Source organism: Macaca mulatta, chromosome 2 (assembly GCF_049350105.2).
Source record: "Macaca mulatta isolate MMU2019108-1 chromosome 2, T2T-MMU8v2.0, whole genome shotgun sequence".
NCBI lineage: Eukaryota > Metazoa > Chordata > Mammalia > Primates > Cercopithecidae > Macaca > Macaca mulatta.
The window spans coordinates 35,083,487-35,096,662 of NC_133407.1; the positions used below are offsets into that span (position 1 = coordinate 35,083,487).

The 13,176-nt window shown below is 39.8% G+C and overlaps 1 protein-coding gene across 2 annotated transcripts in view; it reads right to left on the minus strand.

The window, feature by feature from the left end:
* Positions 1-13,176, minus strand: part of CPNE4 (copine 4) — a 504,635-nt gene that overhangs the window by 430,988 nt on the left and 60,471 nt on the right. Inside the window, exon 1 of one of the 2 annotated variants that reach the window (XM_028843705.2) lies at positions 2,169-2,357. The exons of the other annotated variant lie outside the window; for it this stretch is intronic. The gene's annotated coding sequence lies outside the window, so the exon portion shown is untranslated. Of the gene's footprint in view, positions 1-2,168; positions 2,358-13,176 lie in introns of those variants that run through there. 2 annotated transcript variants of the gene reach the window in all.

Here is a 13,176-nt window from a genome sequence, read left to right on the forward strand (position 1 = left end):
AAGCAATGCTCAACAAATAAGCATCATCATAAATCCCAGGGATGGGAGTTGAGGCACACACAGGGTATGCTAAGCTACAGCCTTTGCCATGACCTGAATGGTCAGCCAGGATGTATGGTTGAAAAGAAATAGCCACTGAAATGTTCATTCAATATATCACCCCCTTACAAACAAGCATGGTGTGTTTCTCCAAAAGTACTCTCTGTTGTCTATTCCTGACTCTTAAGATCCACACCTAGAGGACTAAAGATAGAACACACAGGATTGAAGGGGGCTCATGGTCCCACATTACAATCCTCAAAAAATGGCCTTAAAGACAGACTAGCAGGTGAAAGGATAGAGACAACACAGGTGACATCACCAAGAGTCACACACACCGAATACCTAAAACTAATTTTCCATTCATCTCTCTCCCTTCTCCCTTTTCCCTACTCAGATCCAGATCTGCCACTGCATACATATCACCAAGTTGTATCCTTTCTACTTCCAAAATGTTTCTCAACTTTATCCCCATCCCAGCTGGCCATATCTAGATCATCTCATTTAATGGTCATTCATGCATTCACCCAGCCAACATTTTTGAGTGCCTAAAAAAGTACTAGATTGTTTGAAGTGCTCAGAATTCCACGCATATTCAATTGCCCAGGCCTTTGTTGTTCCCCTTTGAGTAGACTCCCCTTCTAACCTGACAAACTCCTATTTACTCCTCGAGGCCCTGCCTTTTTCTATGATCCCATAGCAAGTTGCTCGTGCTTCCATTACAGCTAATATCTATTTCCTCATGCCTAACAAGTGCCTATTGTTCAGCAGGTGCTAAGTCAAGGGTCGATGAAGAAACATCTTTTCTTTTCCCTTGGAATTGGTTATGTTTTAGGAACCAGTCTAACCACCAGATCTGACAGTTATAATCAGACCATTACTTTATTTTCATTCAGTATTTGATCTTCTCTCAATGCCCAGTTCACATACAATGCACCACAACAAAATAAATGTGCTCAGACACCCTGGAACAAAACAAAGACCATCCTTCTGAATCACAGCAGATAGCATAGACTGGACTCCTTACAGGATTAGAGAAGACTGGAACTATATCTCAAATGTTCCTTCCTCCCCTTTCCATTCATTCATTCATTCAACAACATTTATAGAACACCTAATATGTGGCAAGTGCTGTTATAAGAACTGAAACATTTATAATGGAATATTTATTTAAACCATGGAATCCTAAAAAAATAGATGGGCTTCCAGTGTGGAAATGCATCTGTGGAACCCCAGAAACTGTTAAAAAAAAAAATCCAGTGGGTAAATCCACTTTCCTGGGAGAGAAAATGGTTTTCAGCAGATTCTCAAAAAATCCCTGATTAAAAAAAAAAAAAGAAAATGTTCTGTATTGCTCTATACCCTGCTTAGAATAATAAATATTTATACCTGAACAACTTCCAAGATTTTGTTATTTGCTATATAAAAAGAATCCTCTCTCATTAAAAGTAAGGGCAAAGTTTTTGGACTCCTGGCAAGATGGCCAAATAGGAGCAGTTCCAGTCTGCAGCTCCCAGCGAGACCAATGCCGAAGACAGGTGATTTCTGCATTTCTAACTGAGGTACCCGGTTCATCTCACTGGGACTGGTTAGACAGTGGGTGAAGCCCACAGAGGGCAAGCAGAAGCAGGGTAGGGCATTGCCTCACCCGGGAAGTGCAAGGAACTTGGAGAGTCTCCCTCCCTCAGCCAAAGGGGAGCCATGAGGGACTGTCCTGTCCGGCCCAGATACTATGCTTCCCCCATGGTTTTTACAACCCACAGACCAGGGGCTTCCCTCATGTGCCTACACCACCAGGGCCCTGGGTTTCAAGCACAAAACTAGGCAGCTGTTTGTGCAGACACTGAGCTAGCTGCAGTTTTTTTTTTTTTTTTTTTTCATACCCCAGTGGCACCTGGAACCCCAGCGAGACAGAACCGTTCACTCCCCTGGAAAAGGAGCTGAAGCCAGGGAGTCAAGTGGTCTAACTCAGCGGGTCCCACTCCCACAGATCCCAGCAAACTGAGAACCACTGGCTTGAAATTCTCACTGCCAGCAAAGCAGTCTGAAGTCCACCCGGGACTCTTGAGCTTGGTGGGGGGAGGGGCATCCGCCATTACCGAGGCTTGAGTAGATGGTTTTCCACTCACAGTGTTAAGTAAGCTGCCCAGAAGTTCGGTGAAGCTCACGGCAGTGCAGCAAAGCGGGCGTAGCCAGGCTGCCTCTCTAGATTCCTCTTCACTGGGCAGGGCATCTCTGAAAGAAAGCCAGCAGCCCCAGTCACGGGCTTATAGATAAAACTCCCTTCTCCCTGGGACAGAGCACCTGGGGGAAGGAGCGGCTGTGGGTGTGGCTTCAGCAGACTTAAATATTCCTGCCTGCTGGCTCTGAAGAGAGCGGAGAATCTCAAAGCAAAGCTCTGCTAAGGAACAGACTGCCTCCTCAAGTGAGTCCCTGATGCCCGTGCCTCTTTACTAGGAGATATCTCCTAACAGGGGCCGACAGGCACTTCATACAGGAGAGCGCTAGCTGGTATCTCGTGCGTGCCCCTCTGGGATGAAGCTTCCAGGGGAAGGAGAAGGCAGCACTCTTTGCTGCTCTGCAGCCTCCGCTGGTAATACCCAGGCAAACAGGGTCTGGAGTGGGCCTCCAGCAAACTCCAGCAGACCTGCAGTAGAGGGACCTGTTAGAAGGAAAACTAACAAACAGAAAGCAATAACATCAACATCAACAAAAAGGACACCCACTCAAAAACCCCACACAAAGGCCATCAGCATCAAAGATCAAAAGTAGATAAATCCACAAAGATGAGGAAAAACCAGGGCAAAAATGCTGAAAATTCCAAAAACCAGAATGCCTCATCTCCTCCAAATGATCACAACTCCTCTCCAGCAAGGACACAAAACTGGATGAGGAATGAGTGTGACAAATTGACAGAAGTAGGGTTCAGAAGGTGGGTAATAACAAACTCCTCTGAGCTAAAGGGGCATATTCTAACCCAATCTAAGGAAGCTAAGAACCCTGATAAAAGGTTATAGGAACTGATAACTAGAATTAATGACTAGTTTAGAGAAGAAGATAAATGACCTGATGGAGCTGAAAAACACAGCAGGAGAACTTCGTGAAGCATACACAAGCATCAATAGCTGAATGGATCAAGTGGAAGAAAGGATATCAGAGATTGAAGATCAACTTAATGACATAAAAGGTGAAGACAAGATTAGAGAAAAAAGAACAAAAAGGAACAAACAAAGCCTCCAAGAAATATATGACTATGTGAAAAGACCAAACCTATGATTGATTTGTGTATCTGAAAGTGATAAGAAGAATGGAACCAAGTTGGAAAACATACTTCAGGATATTATCTAGCAGAACATCCCCAACCTACCAAGACAGGCCAACATTCAAATTCAGGAAATACAGAGAACATCACTAAGATACTCGTCAAAAAGAGCAACCCCAAGGCACATAATCATCAGATTCTCCAAGGTTGAAATGAAGGAAAAAATGTTAAGTGCAGCCAGAGAGAAAGGTCAGACTACCTATAAAGGGAAGCCCATCAGATTAACAGCAGATCTCTCTGCAGAAACCCTACAAGCCAGAAGAGAGTGGGGGCCAATATTCAACATTCTTAAAGAAAAGAATGTTCAACCCAGAATCATATCTAGCCAAACTAAGCTTCATACACAAAGGAGAAATAAAATCCTATACAGAAAAGCAAATGCTGAGGGATTTTGTCACCACTAGGCCTTACAAGAGCTCCTGAAGGAAGCACTAAATATGGAAAAGAAAAACCAGTACCAGCCACTGCAAAAACATTCCAAAATATAAAGACTAACAACACTATGAAGAAACTGCATTAATTAATGTGCAAAACAACGAGCTAGTATTGTGATGACAAGATCAAATTCACACATAACAATGTTAACCTTAAATGTAAATGGGCTAAATGCCCCAGTTAAAAGACACAGACTGGAAAATTGGTTAGAGTCAAGACCCACTGGTGTGCTGTATTCAGGAGACCCATCTCACATGCAAAGACACACACAGGCTCAAAATAAAAGGATGGAGGAATATTTACTAAGCAAATGGAAAACAAAAAAAGTCAGGGTTTGCAATGCTAGTCTCTGATAAAACAGACTTTAAACCAACAAAGATCAAAAAAGACAAAGAAGGGCATTACATAATGGCAAAGGGATCAATGCAACAAGAAGAGCTAACTATCCTAAATATATATACACCCAATACAGGAGCACCCAGGTTCATAAAGCAAGTTCTTAGAGATCTATAAAGAGACTTAGACTCCCACAAAACAATAGTGGGAGACTTTAACACCCTCTGTCACTAATAGACAGATCAATGAGACAGAAAATTAACAAGGATATTCAGGATTTGAACTCAGCTCTGGACCAAGCAGACCTAATAGACATCTACAAAACTCTCCACCCCAAATCAACAGTATATACATTCTTCTCAGCACCACATTGCACTTATTCTAAAATTGACCACATAATTGGAAATAAAACACTCCTCAGCAAATGCAAAAGAATGGATATCATAACAGTCTCTCAGACCACAGTGCAATCAAATTGGAACTCAGGATTAAGAAACTCACTCAAAACCATACAACTACATGGAAACTGAACAACCTGCTCCTGGATGACTACTGGGTAAATAACAAAATTAAGGCAGAAATAAATAAGTTCTTTGAAACCAATGAGAACAAAGACACAATGTACCAGAATCTCTGGGGCACAGCTAAAACAGTGTTTAGAGGAAAATTTATAGCACTAAATTCCCACATCAGAAAGTGGGAGAGATCTAAAGTCAACACCCTAACATCATAGCTAAAAGAACTAGAGAGGCAAGAGCAAACAAATTCAAAAGCTAGCAGAAGACAAATAAGCAAGATCAGAGCAGAACTGAAGGAGATAGAGACACAAAAAACCCTTCAAAAAATCAATGAATCCAGGAGCTGGTTTTTTGAAAAGATTAACAAAATAAGTAGACTACTAGCCAGACTAATAAAGAAAAAAGAGAAAAGAATCAAATAGACACAATAAAAAATGATAAAGGGGATATCACCACTGATCCCACAGAAATACAAACTATCATCAGAGAATACTGTAAACACCTCTATGCAGATAAACTAGAAAATCTAGAAGAAATGGATAAATTACTGGACACATACACCATCCCAAGACTAAACCAGGAAGAAGTTGAATCCCAGAATAGACCAATAACAAGTTCTGAAATTGAGGCAGTAATTAATAGATTACCAAACAACAACAACAAAAAAAGCCCAGGACCAGACAGATTCACAGCTGGATCCTACCAGAGGTTCAAAGCAGAGCTGGCACCATTCCTTCTGAAACTATTCCAAACAATAGAAAAAGGACACATCCCTAACTCATTTTATGAGGCCAGCATCATTCTGATACCAAAACCTGGCAGAGACACAACAAAGAAAATTTCAGGCCAGTATCCCTGATGAACAACAATGCAAAAATCTTCAATAAAATGCTAGCAAGCTGAATCCAGAAGCACATCAAAAAACTTATCTACCACGATCAAGTCAGCTTCATCCCTGGGATGCAAAGGCTGGTTCAACATACACAAATCAATAAACATAATCCATCACATAAATAGAACCAATGACAAAAACCACATGATTATCTCAATAGATACAGAAAAGTCCTTCAATAAAATTCAACACCCTTTCATGCTAAAAACACTCAATAAACTAGGTATTGATGGAACATATCTAAAAGTAACGAGAGCTACTTATGACAAACCCACAGCCAATATCATACCGAATGGGCAAAAACTGGAAGCATTCCCTTTGAAAACCGGCACAAGACAAGGATGCCCTCTCTCACCACTCCTTTTCAACATAGTGTTAGAAGTTCTGGCCAAGGCAATCAGGCAAGAGAAAGAAATAAACGTATTCAAATAGGAAGAAAGGAAGTCAAATTGTCGTTGTTTGCAGAAGACATGATTGTATATTTAGAAAACCCAACGTCTCAGCCCAAAAACTCCTAAAGCTGATAAGCAAGTTCAGCAGAGTCTCAGGATACAAAATCAGTGTGCAAAAGTCATAAGCATTCCTATACACCAATAATAGACAAACACAGAGCCAAATCATGGTGAACTCCCATTCACAATTGCTACAAATAAAATAAAATACCTAGGAATACAATTTACAAGAGATGTGAAGGACCTCTTCAAGGAGAACTGCAAACCACTGCTCAAGGAAATAAGAGAAGACACAAACAAATGGAAAAAATATTCCATGCTCATAGACAGGAAAAATCAATATCGTGAAAATGGCCATATTGCCCAAAGTAATTTATAGATTCAATGCTATTCCTGTCAAGCTACCTTTGACTTTCTTCACATAAGTAGAAAAAAACTACTTTAAAATTTCATATGGAACCAAAAAAGAGCTTGTATAGCCAAGACAATCCTAAGCAAAAAGAACAGATCTGGAGGCATCACGTTACCTGACTTCAAGCTATACTACAAGTGTACAGTAACCAAAACAGCAATGGTAATGGTACCAAAACACATATATAGACCAATGGAACAGAACAGAGGCCTCAGAAATAACACCACACATCTACAACCATCTGATATTTGACAAATCTGACAAAAACAAGCAATGGGCAAAGTATTCCCTATTTAATAAATGGTGTTGGGAAAACTGGCTAGCCATATGCAGAAAACTGAAACTGGATCCCTTCCTTTCACCTTATACAAAAATAAACTCAAGATGGATTAATGACTTAAATATAAAACCTAAAACCATAAAAACCCTAGAAGATATGCTAGGCAATACCATTCAAGACATAGGCATGGGCAAAGACTTCATGACTAAAATACCAAAAGCATTGCAACAAAGGCCAAAATTGACAAAAGGGATCTAACTAAACTAAAGAACTTCTGCACAGCAAAAGAAACTATCATCACAGTGAACAAGCAACCTACAGAATGAGAGAAAATTTTTGCAATCTATCCGTCTGACAAAGGTCTAATATCCAGAATCTACAAGGAACTTAAACAAATTTACAAGAAAGAAACAACCCCAGCAAAAGTGGACAAAGGATATGAACAGACACTTCTTTAAAAGAAGACATTTATGCAGCAAACAAACATATGAAAAAAAGCTCATCATCACTGGTCATTAGAGAAATGCAAATCAAAACCACAATGAGATACCATCTCATGCCAGTTAGAACGGCAATCATTAAAAAGTCAGGAAACAACATTTGCTGGAGAGGATGTAGAGAAATAGAAACACTTTTTTACACTGTTGATGGGAGTGTAAATTAGTTCAACCATTGTGGAAGACAGTGTGGCAATTCCTCAAGGATCTAGAACCAGAAATAGCATTTCACCCAGCAATCTCATTACTGGGTATATACCCAAATGATTATAAATCATTCTACTGTAAAGAACATGCACACATATATTTATTGTGGCACTATTCACAATAGCAAATACTTGGAGCCAAACCAAATGCCCATCAATGACAGACTGGATAAAGAAAATGTGGCACATACACACCATGGAATACTATGCTGCCATTAAAAAGTATGAGTTTATATCCTTTGCAGGGACATGGAAGAAGCTAGAAACCATGATTCTCAGCAAACTAACACAGGAACAGGAGACCGAACACTGCAGGTTCTCACTCATGAGTGGGAGTTGAACAATGAGAACACGTGGACACAGGGAGGGGAACATCACACACCAGGGCCTGTCAGGGGGTTGGGGGCAAGGGGAGGGAGAGCATTAGGACAAATACCTAATGCATGCAGGGCTTAAAACCCAGCTGACGGGTTGATGGGTGCAGCAAACCACCATGGCAAATGTATACCTGTGTAACAAACCAGCACATTCTGCACATGTATCACAGAACTTAAAGTATTTAAAAAAAAAAAAAAGTAATGGCAAAAACTGCAATTACTTTTGCACCAACCTAATAAAACACCTCATTCAAGCTTAAGAGATACAGCATGTATTAGTCTGTAAGTAGGCTCTTTAAGTGTACATCAGCCTTTTGTAAAGGATATTTGTCTCTTAATTTTTAGCATATAATAAACTCTAAAGGACACTTGAGGCTGTTTTCTGATTTTTTTTTCTTCTCACTAAGAACAGTGCTCTGAACACAGGGGAGACTCGGTAACTGACCAACCATCTTGGTGCACTTCAGAGCACAGGTCTAAGGGGCAGCAGGTGCTTTATTTATAGATTAAAGTGACTCCAAATACAAACATAATTATTAACTTCTCTTCACTTCATTTTGTCCTCTCTAGTTCCGAAATGACATGCATATGCTTGGTGAGCATCATGTCAAATAAAACAAAGCAAAACAAAAGCATGCACTTTGAAATCAGACCTAAGGACTTCAGTTCCAAACTCTCCTCTTCAATTATCAGCTGTGTAACCATAGACAAGTTGCTTGATCTCTGTAGGTCTGTTTTCTGCCTATATAATGGATTTTGTCAGAATTCAGTGAGACATGCCTAGTAAAGGGCCTACTCTATAACAGATGCTTGTGTTCATAATTGGTGCTGTTCACCAAGGATTTCCAGGTCTGTCCTCTTCCAGTCAAACTTCCCTACCCTCTGAAAATTGGGTATAGAACCATATGACTTGCTTTAGCCAGTGAAATGGAAAAGCAAGTCATCTGTTTTACTTTGAGAATCAGTATATGAGTTGCCATTTCCGTTTTCCAATGCTCTAGAGATAGTGGAATCACATGTTGAGATGAAGCCTCACTTATCTGTGTCTCTGCATAACTTCAGTGAGTGGAGACACACCAACTCCCACACAGATACCAACCTAACTTGTCAGCCAAAGCAAGACATGAGCTTTCCTTATACAAGTCACTGAGATTTGGAGCTTATTTGTTACAGTAATATAATCTAGTGTATGCTCAATACTGTGCTTAATAAATATTAGCTCTTTTTCCCCATTAAGTCTCATTAGCTGCACATTTCCCTGTTGCATTTTTTTTCTTAGAAATTGGTCTAATCTCAAAGTTTGCCCTGATATGAGTACATTTGTTTCCTTGATGGGGCATTTGGGCAAGAAGCATATAATTTATACAGTTTTTTAATGAAATTTTATTTAAAGGCAACTTAAGGGGATGGGGTTTATAATCTTTCCTTATGCTGCACTTTCTAGGTCCTCTGGAGCTACTGCTTTTTATCACTTTTTCCACTTCCACATATCAAAATACTTCCAGAGTTAAACAGCTTCACATTAGATTCCATGATCTAGCTAGATCACTTATCATAGAAATGGAAGGTTAAAGTTGTATTGTGAGTATATGTATGTGTAGGGGTTAGTGGAGGGTTGTTGTTACTTCCCATTATTAATGTAGATACAGAATGAATGGATCATCAATTTGAGAGGGTAGCAGCATTTCCCAATTATCTGTTGCTGCCTAACAAACTGCCCCAAAACTTAGTGAGTTAAAACAAAAACCATTTAATTTTATCTCATAATTTTCGTAGGTCAGGAATTTGAGAAGGATCAATTCTCAAATCACTAGATCATCTGCTAGATGATTCTTCTGTTCCATGTGGCATAGATGAGGTCACTCAGTGGTATTCATCTGGCAGCTAGAAAGGTCTAGAGAGTCCAAGATGGTTAAACTCACATGTCTGACACCTTGGGGGCAACATCTGGGAGGCAGAGCTCAGCTGGGTCTGTTAACTGGAGTGCTGACACGGTAGACTCAGGGTAGTTAGATTTCTTATAGGGTGGGTCAAGTGTTAAAGTTCCCAGAGAGAATGTTCTAAGGCATAATATGCAAGACTTCTTATGACCTAGCCTTGTAAGTTCTAAAACATCACTTCTCCTGAATTTTACTGGTCAAAGAAGACCAGTAAAAGGCATCCAGCACACATGGAAGGAACAGTAATTCCATGTCTCAATGAGAGTGCCAGCAAACATTTGCAACTATCTTTATTATACCATAGAACCACAACCTCTTGAATGCTTCTCTGATTCCCTAAGATATCATTAGGTCCAAAATCTCCAGTCACTACATTAAAATTTGGCAAGCAAAAAGTAATTCCTTTACAAGTTTAAATGCCTCCTTTTTGCCCCAGACGGTTATCTGAACTCATTTACAAAACATTACTGTGCTTAATATTTTTCTTGTCCCTGCAGTTGCACTCTACCTTTGCTATATTCCCTGGAAGTCTGGCCTCTAAGGGCTGCCTCAGTGGATCCCTTGCCCTTAGGTTTCCAGCTGGAGGTAGTCAATGGGGGACACTGGCAGGTAGTAAAGACCAAGAGGAGAGTGAGCAAGACCATTGCCCTCCAGCTTCCAAGTCATTGTAGTTGATACCATTCCTCTAGCTGAGCTAAGGCCACAGCCCCAGGCAGGCAAGCCCCTCTAGAATGACAGCTATTTTCTCTAGTCCCAATAATTTCCTTCTCCCCTTATCCCTTCAGACTTACATACGATTTGCCTTTGTTTCTCTTGCATTTAGTTCAGTGTCTGGCACTTGGTAGTTGTTTGATGAACGTTTATAGAAAGAACTGTTGGATGAATGGGTAAATAAGATAATGGCAAAGGAAATACATTTAAGAGAAGAAAATGTTCATGGCAACTGAGTGTCAGGATTAGGATTATGAAAATTCTTATCTTCCTATCCTCTAGAGAGAAAGGAAGAAAAAAGAAAAATCAACAAAAAGAAATGCCTGTACTCTCAGAAGACAGTAAATGCTATTCTCTCAGAGACATTGAAGCCAATGAAAATACTAAGGGTTACACATCCACACTTCCTTGGCACACAAAGGTCTTACTGGCAGCAACAAGTATATACTTCCTTATGACTGCAAGTCTATAGTTCTCTGCCTGATGAATTCCTCAAGTTATGCTAACCAACTTGGAGCCTCATCATAGCACTTACAAGCAGAGTTTCTTTGTATGAGGTAAAGTGCAGAGAGATAGAACAAATGCCAATCCCCAGTAATCTTTTGTCCCCTTTCAAATAAACAGATGGCATTACTGGGAACACGGAATTCTGGTCTTTCCTGTTGGAATTCCAAAAGCTGCTGCTCTCATGGTACAAGGATGCCCCTCACATCTGAGAAGAACCATTCAACAGTGTCAAGGGGCTGAAAAACCCATTCCTACAGCTCACAACAGGACCTAGTTGAAGACACAAAGGAAGAAGGCCAAATGGTACAGAGCACTAAATGGCTCTATTTTTAAAGTGGTTCTGAAGTGATCTGGATTCTCATCCTGCATTTGTTCTTCCCTCCCTAGCTGACCTCGGGCAAGCTACTCATGTTTCTAGGGTTCTGTTTCCTCCTCCATAAATGGGAGGGCTGGATCAGATATTCCCAATGAGCTTATCTCCGATCTACCATTCTGAAATCACAAATCTCAAAGCCTGGCAACAAAGCACTAATACAATGGGTTTTACTCCTAATCTTTCTCTGAAATCCCAGCTGTCTCATGTATTTTTTTAAAAAGAATTGGAGCATAGAAAGGTCTACAACTAGCTTAAGTCTCACCTTTTATTTCATCAATGTACATACACCCCCTAACTCACCCTTTTGGCCCTAAAAATCCCAACTGGTTGTAACAGCAGAGTGTTATTTAGCATAAACTCACAGTGTATGTGGTGACTTGGAAAAAAGTCATTTTGTACAACCAATTTGTGGTATCATAGCCGTCTTAAAAGATAACGAAACCTGAGTTTAAAAGAAGAAAAGAAAGGCTGGAGATTTTCAGCTGTGTTCAAGAAGATTTTTAGGAGATCTTGAAAGAATTCCTGTCATTTCAAAGTTCTAGCAAGCCTCTGTTCTATGGACTGTTTCTTCTCCCCAGACTCCATCTATGTAAGGTGCAAAAAAAAAAATTGTCAATTTTTTCCCAAGAAGAATCAATGTACTACTACTAATAATAGAAACATGTGATGATGATGATATCTGATATTTATATAGCCTCTGGTATGGATCAGGCATGATTCTAAGTGCCTTACATATATTAATTAACTTATTCTTCAGCACATTTTTTAATGATAGATACTATATCATCTCCATTGGCAAACAAGGAAGCTGAGAATCAAAAAGGTTAAGTAATTTTTTCAAGGTCTCCCAACAGAGCTGGTGGCAGAGCTGTTATTCAAACCCAGGCAATTTGATACCAGTATTAGTGCTTTCAACTCACTATACCGAATGGCTTCTCCCACATCAAAATGTATTCATTCCAAAGAAATTTAGAAAGAATGTTTTGAACAGTTATAGCAGTGGAAGAATGGGCATGAATTTTTATCTCTAAGGTCAATTTAATTTGTTTATCTACTTAACTATTACCCAGGATGAATAGGAATAACGTCAAAAGCATTTATCTTGTCAAAAACATAATTGGTTTGCCAAGCGTAACGTTATTTTTTACCCTAAGAATTCAGCACAGATTGTCAAGCCACAAAATCTGCATTCCTGGGCTCCTTACCCTATTTGAAATATGCTATCCCAAACTGCAGTCCCAGACCAGTTTCTTTGAATCACCATGGCAACCAGAGTCAATAGAGATGCCCCCATGTAAATTTACAAGGGAAGGGCTGTCATTCAAATCCTGTTTGTGGTAGAAAGGAGGTATTTGGACAGAATCTATCCTACCAAAGACTTTTCATTCTAAAAAGGGAAACACTCTTGCTTTTGTCAGAACTTTCTATTCTCAGGTCTTAATACATTAGTTTCTTTTTTTCTCCCTGGAAGAGGTTAATGAAAGTCCTTAATTTCTATTTTCCTTCACAACGGTAATTGTAAAATTTCTTGTGCACATATGTGTTTGCAGATGTGTCATGTGCATATGCCTGCATCTATACACACATATGTGCATATATGTATATATGCATATACAGTGAATGCACATGCATATACATACAATGAGCACATACACACACCTAATACATGCATGCATATATGTACTGACTTCCCAGCTCTCCTTGTCATAGCACACTCAGCTTAAATGACTCTGACAGATGACCTGCTTGTCTGGAAGTAGATTCAGCTGAGAAAAGATACCAAGCAACATCTACCTTCTCTGCCTGTAATGAGAAAAGGGCCAACTCAAATGTGATCTGATTCATTAACAGAAAAGTCTCTTCTTGCTTCTCCCCA